This window comes from Equus quagga, chromosome 22 (genome assembly GCF_021613505.1).
Source record: "Equus quagga isolate Etosha38 chromosome 22, UCLA_HA_Equagga_1.0, whole genome shotgun sequence".
Lineage (NCBI taxonomy): Eukaryota > Metazoa > Chordata > Mammalia > Perissodactyla > Equidae > Equus > Equus quagga.
Genome location: NC_060288.1, coordinates 1,183,936 through 1,198,069, shown reverse-complemented (window position 1 = coordinate 1,198,069; position 14,134 = coordinate 1,183,936). Strand labels below are relative to the sequence as shown.

Below are 14,134 nucleotides of genomic sequence, written 5' to 3'. Positions count from 1 at the left end.
AGGGGGCGGGGGCGCGGCGCCGCCAGGTGGACGCGCGAGCACGCGGGGAGGGCCGGCCGGCGCGCTGCGGTGGCTCTGGCTTCGCCGCGCTTTCTCGTGGCCTTCCGCTGTTTGATTACTTTCTAGAACACCCACCAAAGAGCAGCCTTGACACGCAGCCGCGTGACGACTTTGCTGTGTCGGGGTGTTATTTTGGCTGTGATGGAGAGGGTGCAGGGGGCGTGCCGAGGGGGGCGCGGCGGGCAGCGCTCTCCTGCCTGGCACCTGGGCGGTGGTGGCTGTGTCCGAGGGTCGCCGCGAGCGGAGGATGCCCGCAGGAAGTGTTTTGTGCGGTCAGCGGAGAGAAGCTGTCGGAGGGCATCGTTCGGAGTTAGGGGAGTTGAAGGGCGGGAAGGAGCAGGAAGGCTGTACAAAGAGGAGGCAAAGTTGTTGCTTCCGCGACGCTTCCTGCACCTGCACTCCCGGCAATGATGTTGAAGTTATTTTTTCATCGATGAGCAAAGCAAGAGTGGGGGCAGAGGAGAAGATTTTAACAGCAGTGTACATGCTGAAACCGGAGCCTGGGAAATGCTAATAAATGATAGAGTGGTTATTTGGCAAACTTCTTTTTTATTCTGGTTTTAAAGCCAGGAGTAGTTTTTATTTAAATGTCATTAGATAGGTCTAGATAATAAAGATAATGAACTATTCTTTCACATCTTTTTACTAGAAATTTAAACAATTCTCCTGGATTTCTTGGATTTTGTTAACATTGTTCGTACAAGAAAGTCATAATTATCATAGTGTGACTTGCAACATTGAGCATTAATAAGCCCTGCGCGGGGCTGTCATGTTGCTAATTGGAAGGAGAAAAGTTTTTCAAACTTGGAAATAGAAGCATAAAGCAAAAACGTAAAGCCTTAGTCATCAAAACGTGACTTGAACGCGTGTAATAGTGCATAATGGGGTATGGGATCTGTGTGGTCCTCCCAGCGAATGTCAGTTCCTGGAAAGCAAGAGACGGGCCATGCCCACTGCAGGAACCCAGTAAGTGTTTAATAATTCCTTTACAATGAACTACCATACTACGTGTGCTATAAATTACACAGTACTGAAATGCTTTAATTCTGTTCATCTTTGTGTTTCAAATCTCCTATGTCTGTTTGCAAACTGTACTAATGGGGTTCAAAGCAAAATCTCAAGCGTTGGGATTCACCCGTTTACCCTATAGTGGAGCCAGCATTTGCTTTGCCATGTGGGACGCCTGGGCTCCAAGCAGCCTCTCCCATCTCTGGACTGTCTGACCTTGGCCCAGCCACTTACCCTTACCCTTTCCCAGCCTTGGTTTCCTACTCTGTAAAGTGCTAATAATATTCCTCACCTTCTGGAGATGTTAGGCAGAATGAAATAACGTTTAGGAACATATCCCAGTGCCTAGAGCACAGTAAATGCTTTGTAACTGTCATCTCTGGTCTTTTGTCTTCCTTTACTTTTAGGAATCCCTAACACTGACGTGTTTCAACATTTATTTTTTAATTTTTAAAATTTTTTAAAGATTTTATTTTTTTCCTTTTTCTCCCCAAGCCCCCCAGTACATAGTTGTATATTCTTCATTGTGGGCCCTTCTAGTTGTGGTATGTGGGATGCCGCCTCAGTGTGGTTTGATGAGCAGTGCCATGTCCGCGCCCAGGATTCGAACCAACGAAACACTGGGCCGCCTACAGTGGAGGGTGCGAACTTAACCACTCAGCCACGGGTCCGGCCCCTGTTTCAACATTTTTTAAAATTTAAAATTCCTTCTATGCAGTCTCACTTTTCATTCACTCCCTCATTCACCAATCATTTATTGAAGAGCCTCAGGCGCCGCCCTATGTGGGTGTTTGGAAATGAGCTGACCTGGGGTGGGGCGGACAGTCCTTCAGGTTTGTCCTGTTGGTGAGAACCCATCATCAGGTCATATGATGGTGAATTGTACTCCCCAATCTTCCTATTGCTCTAGCTCTGTCCTTACTGTAATGTTATTTCGTTGAAAAGAAATAACAAGAAGCTCTGTGAGGGTGTCCATCTCTCCTGTTTACCAGCCCTGTGCCTGGCAGGGCGGAAGGGCTTAATGCACGTTTGCTGATTTGAAATATGGAATGTAATGAAGTTATTCTTCGGGTCGCATCCTTTTTTTTTTTAAAAAAAAAATATTCCTGATGGAAGGACCTTGAGATTCTCCATGATGGCTGTGCTGTCTCCTAGGGCTGCTAGAGGCTGTTATGGAAGGCAGCTCAGGTTGGCTTTATGACCTATTGATTTTGCCTCGTGATGAACAGTCTTACAAACATCTAAAGCCAAGTTGGAGCAGCGGCTCTGCCACTAGGGGCCTCCTCTGCACAGCGTATCACCCCGGCTGCCATCTATTGCCATTATTCTGTCCTTTAAGGTAGCAACGCAATTTAACTTCCTGGGCTCTCAACATGGATACTTTATTGGAAAGGGTCAACCTTGTGTGAAAAGCATTACCAAAGGCCTAAAAAGAAGTGAAAATGATCTTAAATGATGGACTCGGTACCGTTTTAGAATGACTTTAGAGTTAAAGGCTTAAAGGAGGTTTAAGAATTGGGCTTTTTACTTTGCACATCCTTATATTCAAATATGTGACTTTTTAAAACTTTCTAAAAAATCAAGTACATGATTTTGGTCTAGCATTTTCAAGTTCTTTTTTTTTTTGATATGTCTTTGGTTGAGCTTATTTTTATCTTTTAATGTATTTAAAGTTGCTTTATTTCCTGAATTAGTTATAGCAGGTCACAACAATATCAGTCATTTCTCAGGGAGCATTATTCAGCCACTAGAAGCTCCTGGTGTCTTTTGTTTTTTAAAAGGGCCACATTAAATTCCACCTTTAAAAAATATGCCCTAGTACGTTCCAAGGTGCATCAGTGAAAGGCACTTTTCCTCTGTGAATTTTTGAAAAGAGCTCTTATTTCTAAATTCTAACTTGGATGAAGTTAGTCAAGCTTGAGACTATTGAACAACTGGAAGGTGTGCTGGTGTTTCTATTTGTCAGATATAATTTGCTATTTGATGGGAAAAATACTGACAGTGTATGGAAGCAAGCATTATTTCTGAAAATATTGCCATATTGTTTGCAAATGAATGAATATTATATTTTCAGATTTTCGGTGAAATTTAATTACAGTGACAAACTAAACACCATTAAAGTAAAATTAACAGAGGATAGTTCAGCATACTGTAGGCCCTAAGTCTTACCAAGGGGTTTCTTCTCTTGGTTAGCAGGATGTCTCTGAGTTCAGAAAATTATTAGACATCTTATTCTGATTTTCATGTGGTGGGATTTTAAACCAAACCCATCTGATTTTTGCTGTTTTTCTATCAAGGGCTGGAGGAGTATTCTTTAGGGAACCCAGTGGGAGGAATAACTTTTGTGTGAAGGTTGTAGGTAATTTTTGTTATTTCTCTCTGATTAAGCTGAATCTTTTGGGTTATTTTTAGGATTCTGAGTATATCAAAAAGTTACACAGATCCTGTTTGTGCAAACAAATGCTTCTCTAGAACTGCAGGAGTGTCGCTTTCTCCCTCAGACGTCCAGCTAGTGAAGGCCCTGGCGTCTCCCTGCCTCTCCTTCTCCCCAGAATGGAGCCGGGTCTGAGCGGAGCCCAGAGGCCTAGAGCTTTGTGCAGAGCTGGTGCTTTTCTTGGGCGGGAGCCCTGGAGCTGACTGAGACTGTGGGTGCGGAGGTGGAAGAGATGAATGAGTCTTTATCCCTGGGAGTCCTTTTCAGGAACCTGCACTGGGCAGGGGCCTCCTGCATGGACAGAAATGGCAACTGCTTGCTAGAATCTGCAATGCAATGTTTTGAACCTGTCACTTACTGAGACATTACTTTGCTGCACAGATAATTTTTGTTGTTGTTTTTAGACAATAGAGAGCGTAACATTTGGTTATCCTGGGATCATGTCCGATACTTTGTTTGATTTTCATGCTCAGAGATTGTGATAGAGGAAAAGGGAAGCAGGAAACAGGGAGGAGGTAGATGGGAGTTGTCTGTTTATACCCAACCCTGGGGCTCCCCCAGGCACAGGGGCTCCCCCAGGCACAGGGGCACGAGCTGTGCAGCTTAATAGTAGTTGCTATTCCCTGGAGACTTGGGGTCTACTCATCTATTCTGCTAATGAAATTACTAAAATGATGGTCTTCAACTTAGATCCTGGGTACTCTCTAAAGTGACTCTCTACTTTTGCCTCCCACTCGTCAGAAACTTGCTAAAGTTGATGTGTCAGTTAACATATGTCAACAGGGCTGCCCTTTTGTGTAGATCATCCTGTGCCGGGGTGCCCGGTGTGGTAAGCAGAGGGCTGACGGGGCTCCAGCCCTGTTCACCTCCTCCTGGGCACTCTTGTGTGGCACAATCTGTACAACTGCGTGTGATGTTCTCGTGTGTCGAAGTGGTTAGAACACTGCCTGGCACGTAGTAAATGAGAGACACCTCACTGCTGGAGGTTATTATTGTTCTTATTATTGATGGCGTTGCTTTCAGAGTAGATCATTCTAGCAGTCACAATAATGTGGAACGGAAGACTCAGGTGACCTTAGTGCTTATTATAATGTTTGCAACGGCAGGTGATTCATTTCAGGTTTCTTGTTGCTCTTCCATTATAGTTCTTGACGTGATAAAAATTGCTAACACTTAGGGAGCGCTTAACCACAGAGCAGCTGTTCTGCTAAGTGTGGGCCACGACTTATTCATTTAATCAGCACAGTCGTGTTAGGAAGCAGGCCCTGTTATTATCTGCATTTTACAGATGAGAAAACCAAGGCTTAGAGAGCAGAGTTACGTGCCCTGGGTCAGCTCATAGGTGGTGGACCCGGACCTTGAGTCCACGTCTGTCCGGCTCCAGGGTTTGAACTCATAACCTCTGTGCTGTCCTTTCCAGCATAAGTACTCATTGACTTGGCAACCTGGAAAATATCTTAGAGTTCTGAAGATTGACAAAACATGAAAACATTGATTTCTTAGATTATTGTATTTGTATCCACGTCTGGACATGATGGAGCAAGATGACAAATGAATTTTTATCAGTGAGTCTGCTTCAGCACTTTTTATTTATAGATTTTTATGTGTAGCTTTTTCTAGTAGCTCAAAATACAATTCAATTTAGTCCAACTTATTTCTGTACATTTAACTTCTTATCAAGGCACTTTGCAGGTGTGTTATAAGCAGAATTTATGAATAAAACCAAGTGAGTGGGGTGCAGAATATTAAGGTGTAAAGGATGGAGTCAACCATTCATGCAACAAATTATTTATTGTTCATCTCTTATATTAAGGCACTCTGCTAGACACTATGGAGATCATAAAGATGTGGTAGAGAGGAAAGCATTTGAGCCTTTGGAGCTGAACAATCTTGGGGTTTGAATCCCAGCTCTACCAGTTAAGGGGGGTCCTGGTCCCATCTTTGGACATCTCTGAGGCTTACTTTCCTTGTCTGCATAATGGGGATAGTAATACCTTATAGGCTGTTGCAAGAATTAAATGAGATGTAGAGGAAAAGCACCAAGCCACTGGAGGCAGGAGGTGTTAACCAATAGGGTCCCTTCCTCTCCTTTCTTCCTTTTTTTTTTTAAACATTTTTTTGTTTTTTTTTAAGATTGGCACCTGAGCTAACAACTGTTGCCAATCTTTTCTTTTCTTCTGCTTTTTCTCCCCAAATCCCCCGAGTACGTAGTTGCATATTTTAGTTGTGAGTCCTTCTAGTTGTGGCATGTGGGATGCCGCCTCAGCATGACCTGATGAGCGGTGCCATGTCTGCGCCCAGGATTCGAACCAGTGAACCCCTGGGCCGCCAAAGCGCAGCACGCAAACTTAACCACTCAGCCACAGGGCTGGCCCCTCCTTCCTTCCTATCTGTCTCTTCCCACCTGCTCCCCCCCCCATTTACAGAGTAGGGGGTGGTAGATATAAAGATATCTCAAATCCAAGATAGACTGTGATAAACTCATTTAAAATGTTTCTTTCCGCTTCTCCCTCTTGGGGGCTGGGACAGACGTGGCAGTGGTGTTGGGGGATGTGTGAGCTGCTGCCACTGTAGGGCTCCTATCAGCCTAGGTTGTTAGGCTGGCCAGAGGAGGATGAATTCCAGGAGGCAATGGCAGTTTGGAGCCCAGGAGAGGTGCCTATGGTGTGGAAAAAGGTTTGAGTCCAAGGAGTGAGGGTGAGGCTACTGGGGGAGTGGTCAAGAACTCAGGTCTCATGGAAACTGGAACAAGCCAGAAATGGAGTTTGAGGTGGGCTGAGTGGGAGGGGTGTGGGATCTAGGTGGAGAGCAAGGCAGGAATATGAGCAGCTTGTTCTTGAGGGGTGCCAGGTTGGGTCCCGTGGCTCAGATGCGCAGCTCTACGCTGGGTGGACTCTGCCGCAGAGCTCGCGAGAGGGCTGCAGCCCTTCTGCCTCCCCGAGTTGGTGTGTTGCCTCGTATATACTTCTGGCTCCCTGGTCTCCTACTGCAGGGTTTGCCAAAGGCGGCACGTCCTCTCTCAGGAGGAGCTAAGTCAGAATTATTACTTGTTTTCATCTTCCCTTCTAGATCTTCAAGGGCAGCTGGTGTCACAGGAAGATAAGCCTTTTTTTCTTTTCCTCAGTTGGAGATTTGGTTAAATACACCCCGATGTGTTTCACGGTGAGGCGGGGAGCCAGGCCTGTGGGCCCCACCCAGGGTCCTGCTGGCCTTTCTGTGGTGTGGGCTGTGCTGTGAGGCCAGGGGGTGTTGTTAGAGTGATGCTCCTGGTGGTTTGGTGATAATGAGCTGCCTTGTTTGGTGTCCAGGGTCGATGCCGTGTGCGGTAGGAGGGAATGTGGGCTTCACAAAATCGGCACAGTTTGGGAGCGCCTGCCTCAGCCAGGAAGCTGGAGGCCTTGACTCATTATTTATTGTGCGTCGCCACATAGGCGTGAACCGGCTCTTCTGTGAATAAGCAAGCAGGACCTGCCCAGGTGCAAGAGAAGCTTGATTCAGGGTTTAAAAAAATGCAAAAAATTTAAAAAACAGTATTGAATTGGGGAACAGTTTGTTTAAAGCAAGTCACTGGAATTTTCCAAAGCCCATTTTATAGAATTAATAGAGTGTATTAAAATGAAATGAATGAGCAAACTTGAAAAAAGCAACAGAAAGGTAGCTTTGTAGGAAGAGAAATAGTCCTTGAAGTGAAAGTAAGGTGGTTCCTGTGGTTCCTGGGAGGATGAGTGGAGGGAATGTGTGGAGCGCTCTTGTAAGTGAGCAAACCCGGCGGCAGTGGGCTCAGGGGGCGCCGCCTGGAGGATGCGCTTGGGCGGCGGAGTCGCTGCCCCAGGTTCACAGCGCCGCTCTTCCTTCACTGTGGGCTGGCACACGGTACTTAAGTCTTGAGATCCCCATCTTCTCATCTGTAAAGTGAGGGTCATGTGCCTATGGAGACTTCCATCTAAAGCTTGTTCTTTGGGGCTGTTCCTTTTGTTTTTTCACTAAACTCATGACCCGTAGATTTCTGGGCCTGAATAAGAGGCGAGAGCCGAGTTTGAGGAGTTGTGGTTTTTTTCCTGTATTTCCCCTCCAGATGGAAGTGTAGAAAAGTTGCTGCAGAAGGAGACTCGAGGTTGGTGGAGAGGGGATTCCAGAGCCAAGCACTCTGTCGCCAGGAGCAAGTCCTTAATCCCTGAAGGAGGAGATTTAATCACCGAGGCTCAAGGGCCATTCATGTGCGGAGCAGTGAGGCTTGTGGACTGTGAATGAGTTCATCAGTCCAAATGGTGGCCGAAGCCAAAATCTGACCATAAAACTGGTTACTCTGTTGGGTTAAGTAAGGTGATTTAGCATCTTGGATCTTGGGTTGTCTCAAAAATTGTTTTTCTTTGTAGAGAGTATGCTATTCACTTAAGTAAGCAAAAATCCTGAGTGTTTTCTGTGAATATCCTTGGGCATACAGGAACATCTATGTGGCTTCTCTGGAATTACCTTTTTGTCTTCCTCTGAGAATGAGTCTGGACCAGTATCTGGACCAGCCTTAGTGTGAATAACGGAGGCCGTGAGAACATCTCCTTAGACTCTTTATGCAGAGTGGATGTCTTCATGTTCATGTTGTCATGGAAATGGGACAGGAGAAGATGCAGCTTTTTGGTTTCTTTCTGCCTCAAGACAGTGGCCTCAGGAACCACCTGTGGAAATGGTTTGCTCACTGGCTACTAGCACTGTGATGTTTTTCCATCCTCTCACGGTGGTGAATTTTATTGGTGGCCACAGGGTGTCCAGTGAGTGTTTTCACTTTTCACCAGGGTGGGGAGGTGGAGGTGGGTACAGGTCCTCTGTGGACTGTCTGGTTGCCTGAAAGCCTGAGGGGGTTGTGGTTTCCGCTTGTGGAGATGGTCCAGCCTGGGGTGCAGGTGCATCGGAGGCACCAGCTTCTTTAGACTTCTTTCCCTGGTCTCCATAAGTGACTGTTTGATTATTTTGGGGGCAAATGTCACGCCTATGTGAAATGGACAGGTATTACTGCTATTCTTAGTCACTTAGGAGTGAGAGTCGGAGAATGAATGGAGAAGCTTTGAATAAAGCTGGCTCTGTTCATTTATTTTATCTATACGAGCTAGAAATCTTAGAAATGGCAAATTCGTGCATTTGAAAGGGGCACTTGAGTCCTGGAGGATTTGTAGACTTGTCAATGACCTGGAGTTAGAAGTAATGGGAGGACCATTGGTTAGTGAGAATACACCAGCAGAAATAATATTATCTCTGAGATCACCTGGTTTAACGTTAGTATTTTGCAGAAGAAAGAATAGCGTGTTTGAGATCATTTGGACTGTCTCCATATTTTTCAGATGAACAGAAAAAGGCCCAGAGAGGTGAAGTGTCTTATCGAAGATGACCCAGCTACTTAGTGGAATAACATTGTTAGGAATGGAACCAAGATCCCTTGTTTTCATCATGCTGCTGTTGCTGGGCTGTGGAATGTTCTTAAATACCGTGGCTGACTGGCAGGTTATTTTAGATGCCCTACAGTGATGCCGCCTACACAGCTGCCTGCTCTCAAGTTGTTTAGAGTCTGGTTATGGAGCTCGTGCTGTGTGCTTGACACTGTGCTCGGTGCTAGAGACAGGTGGATGAAAAGACAGGGCTTCTGACCTCAAGAAGATCACAGTAGAGTGAAATAGAAAGGAGGGAATGTATTATCAAGCTATGGCTTAATGACATGTGGAATATCTTCCCTGGGGACGGTAAGCTGTCAGTGCCTGCCTCAAGGCCAAAGGGATTGGTTTTTATTTCCTGTTGATTTTACAACATCAGAAACGTACATAATGGCAATAAGTTTCATGAATCAAATTGACTCTAAATGGTCTCAGCTTCATCTGTTGCACATTACCTAGTGGATTAATATTTGAAATCCTTTGTTCTTTGCATTTCAAATCCATGATCTTTCTGGAAACTCTTGGTCAGAATAGTTCTGGAAGTTTGTTTAGGGACTTAAGTAAAAAATGAGATTGTTTATGCCCAAAGAGAGATAAGATGTGGAGATGGCTGTCGTTGCAGCTAAGTCAGGAGTTGAATAATTGATTTTTCAATTAAAATGAGGGCCATCTTTTTCTCCAAGGAATGCAGAAATAGCAGAAGGTTAGGAAGAAATTTATGTGCTAAACATGCTAAACACTATTTGGAGCACTTTATTTGTGGAATTTTCTGTGCCTGTGTGAGGAAGATTGGCCCTGAGCTAACATCTGTTGCCAATCTTCCTCTTTTTTTTTTCCTCCCCAAAGCCCCAGCACATAGTTGTATATCCTAGTTGTAGGTCATTCTAGTTCTTCTATGTGGGATGCCGCCACAGCATGGCTTGATGAGTGGTGTGTAGGTCCATGCCAAGGATCCAAACCTGTGAACCCTGGGCCGCTGAAGCGGAGCACGTGAACCCAACCACTTGGCCATGGGGCTGGCCTTTTTGTGGAATTTTTGTAAACCCATACATAAATATTTGAAGAACTGAGATTCATGTATATGAAATTCCTTGACTGGGTCAAATGACTATGCAGGCAGAACCCAAATTTGGACAAAGGTCTGTTTGCCATTCAAGCTCCTACTCCCCAAACCGCTGTAGTGCCTTCATGAGGACCAAGTGTAACCCAGCATTATATGGCGGCAGGCATTGTAGTGGCTTTTATGTCATCCTTGGATGTAACACTGCAGACTCCTGGAACATGGGAAGCATAGTGTACCCAGTTTTTTGATATATTCCAAGGAGTCTAGCACAGTGTGTAGACACAATAGGTTCTCTATCAATATGTGTGGAATGAATGAATGCAACAATTTAATAGTCAACAGGGTTGGTGAGAAACCACGTTCTCAAAACAGTGAATTGCCTTCTAGGATCCCTGTTTTTGAGCATAAAGCTGACCTTGGAGAAACCGAACAGATAACCCACCCTTAGAAATCTCTCTCTATAATTTGCAGTTCATAAGCATGCCTTTTTAAACTATATTCCTGCGTACTGTTTTCTTACTCTGTGTTTTCCTAAAAGTCACCTATAAACACATTATGTATTCATAATCTTGTGGCAGGCTGGGAGGATTTGATAGAGTCAGGAAGGCTTCCAACACATTAAGTGTTCTTGAACGTAATCAAAAGGAGGACTAATTATCTAGCTGAAACGATAAGAGAGATGTTAGCTATCTTGACTCACTGGGGTTGTGACAGCAGCGAAAGCGGTTAAGAAAAGACAGCTTTGAGGAAGCGCACAGGTGATCCATTTGAACCAAGTTTTTTATTAAATCTATGGTGTGCATGTAACTAGCGTCTGCTGAGCCAGAGGACGGGACTAAACGATGCATTGCGTGTCTGTGGTTGGAGTGGTCACGCGAGAGTACGCGGCTGGTGCTCGCAGTGGGCGCCCGTGAGATTTCACATTTAATGATTGTGCCTTTCCTGTAGCCATCTGTCTCTCTCTTCAATAAGCAATATTCCTTGTCAGGCCTGATTTGTGTACATTGATTACACCATTATACTTGTTAAATATTAAAGGATTTTCTCCCTTGTGTGAAGTCTAATTAGGCGAAGTGTTCAGTGCGAGCCTAGCATGATCGTTCAGAATAAGAGCCTGGTCATTACCTGTGACGTACCTCAGCTTCCTGGATCATTTGTCTTCCCCACCCCCCTTTCAGAGTCCAGTGTACCAAATATAGTACATGTAAGTTTGATGAAGAGTTCAGTACTCTTGGGCCATTAAGAAGGGTCATACTACAAAGATTATGAACCCTTGTAAAAATGAATGGAGAAATTTCTTCTCTATAGTTTGCATTTTTTATGAATCAGGCTTATGAGCAGATATATCTATTGAAATTAATTTTACTCAATTAAAGCATCTTAAAATAGCTTTAAAGGATGGAAATATAAGTTACGATGATGTTTGGAAGAAGAGAATGCCAATCAGTAAGAAGTCACATTTGATACATGCCACAGTATTTAAAATAATGATTTTAAATATTGAACCGCTATCACCTGAAGCTCCATGTGGTGGTCCATTACCTACTTTCCAACTTATTTCTTCTGTACAATCTAACTCAAAAATTTATTTGCATCATTGATTTCACAGCAAGCATTTTATTAATACAGGGCCAAAAATAAGATTACAAATCACTAGTATCTTTGATAAGTTATGTAGCATCATTTTGAGATAATTGCTGTAATGAATGTTGTCTTTTTTGAGGTGTTCATAGTACTTTTTTGTTTATTATTTAATTTTTTAAAAAGTCTGCAGTCTGCTGTGAGCGTGTACAAACACACGGGTATACGCGTGCTCACGCGTGTAATCTGCGGCTGATTGGCATGAACCAAATTAGGAATAGGCCCAGTTTATTGCATGTTATTCTCAGGGAGAAAAGCTTGTAAGCCGTAAGTGCCATGTAATGTATGGTTATCAGGTTAATAGGTTTTTCCCTCTCCATGGTCCCCGCAGCTCATCTTGGGGTTTTTGAGAGTGCCTTTATTCCTTTATAATTGCAAATAGCAACAGCGTTGCTTTCCATTTATGCATTGTGGAAAGCAGCCTGTGTATATTCTTAAAGTGAGAATTTATTTTGAATTGTTTTTGAATATGGTCAAATCAAAATGAGATTTGGCTCTGAATTAAAATATGGATGTGAAGATAAGAGAATGGAAGGGAATTTATAGATCATCTGGTCTAATTTTTCTGCCTCCCAAATGAGGAAGCTAAAGCTCAAAGAGGCAAAGTGGCTCAGCCAAGATCACGTGGACATTAGCAGCAGAAATGGAGCTGGAGCTCTGCTCGTTCTACTGTACTTTCTTCAGGACAGTGGAGACCCTTGGCAACTGATGACATTTAGGCCAATTGCCATTTCCCAGGCCCTATAATGTACCTTGCCTTGGGTAGGTTACCAATGTTAGAAAGGTTTTGGAGGAAAGATTGCTGCTTTACAACCTGAAGAAGACAGAGTTGGTATCATCTGACTCTATCTGGGGTTACAGAAGAATTTATATTTTATATTTGCTAATTGACACATTACCAGAAACTGAGATACTCAAAGGCAGTGCCTGCCCTTGAGAATCTCAGAGTTCAGTAGGGAGTCAGGCAGGACAGCGGACAACTGTCCTGGGATTTTCCAAGAGGAGGTTGCTGGGCCAGCCCAGGGCTCAGCTGGAGAGTTGGGTCCTCTGTTTCGGAAGCCCGGAGTCTGGCTGTTTTCAGCCTGCAATGACCATCATCCGGCCCTGAGTAAATCATCTAATCCACATGCCCCAGGGTTGAGGAGGACCCAGAAGGCACAGGGAGTAATTTACCTTGACAAGTAACTGTCATGGTGGTTACTAACAAGCATGGTGGTTAAGCCCATGGGGTCTGAGGTCCGACATATTTGAGTTAGACTGGCTGCCATGTACTAGCTCTGGAACTTAGGCAAATCGCTTTACCATTGTGAGCAAAATGAGAATAATAGCAAACCTTTGTAACTATATTTATAACTAACTATGTGACAGCTGGTGTCTCAGTGCTTTAGGTGTATTAACTCATCTAATCTTCACAGCATCCCTCTGAGGTAGGTACTGCCATTACTCCCACTTTACACATGGGGAAACTGAGGCCCAAGGAGGTTCAATGTATTGCTCAGCTGTCAAGGGCTAGAGGGAGGAGCGTCCAAGATGGTGGTGTAGGAACGCCCTGAACTCATTTCCTTTTATGAATACCCCGAATCTACCTGTACATATAGAGCAATTCCTCCTGAAGAACTGAAGGCTGATTGAACAGCCTCTGCACAACAAATGATAGAGGGACCTGAGGAGACGAGTAGGAGAGATGGAGGCACGGTATCGACCAGAACCCCGCCACCATTGCAGTGGCCTGCAGCAGGGAGGGATGTCACCGAGGGCCATGTGCAGGCTTGCCCACCCAAGGGCTCAGTGAAAAAATAGCAGCTTAAAGAACACCTAGACTATCTAGGAAAGAAATCTACTTACTAACCCTAGAGCATCTACCAAATGGGTGGGGAACTGCTGGAACTCTGTGGGATCAGAGGTGCCAGCACCACTTTTTGCGTTCCCCCTCCACTGTGATAGTATGGGTGGAAGCACAGCCCAAACACTCTAGTGGGCTTGCTAAGGCTGCCCCAGGGTGTCCTGGGTCCCTGGTCCATACAAGCTCCAGCTGTCACCCCAAGGCAGCCCTGGCACAGTGACACAGGACCTTCTGGCTTACTTCTACACCAGCTCCAGCTGTCCTTCCAGGGTGGCCCCAGGACTCTATGGCACATGCCTGCTCCAGCTCCAGCCAGCTTCCCAAAGGCACCTGGCACACACAGTCTACACAGGGGATGCTCCTACACAAAGCCTCTCCTTCAAGAAAGGGAGAGGTAGCTGTTTCACCTAATTCTCAGTAACAAACACAGAAAGCCAAACAAAATGAGGAGACAGAGGAATATGTTCCAAATGAAAGAATAAGATAAAGCCTCAGGAAAAAAGCCCTAATGAAATGGAGATAAATAATTTACCTGATAAAGAGCTCAAAGTAGTGGTCATAAAGGTGCTCACTGGACCCGAGAGAGGAATGGAGGAAGAGAGAACTTCAACAAGAGTTAGAAAATATAAGAAAGAATTAATCAGAGCTGAAAAATACAATAACTA

The 14,134-nt window shown here is 44.6% G+C and overlaps 1 protein-coding gene across 2 annotated transcripts in view; it reads left to right on the top strand.

Moving 5' to 3' along the window:
* CSGALNACT1 (chondroitin sulfate N-acetylgalactosaminyltransferase 1) overlaps positions 1-14,134 on the top strand; it is a 333,538-nt gene that overhangs the window by 1,438 nt on the left and 317,966 nt on the right. The gene's annotated exons all lie outside the window — the stretch shown is intronic.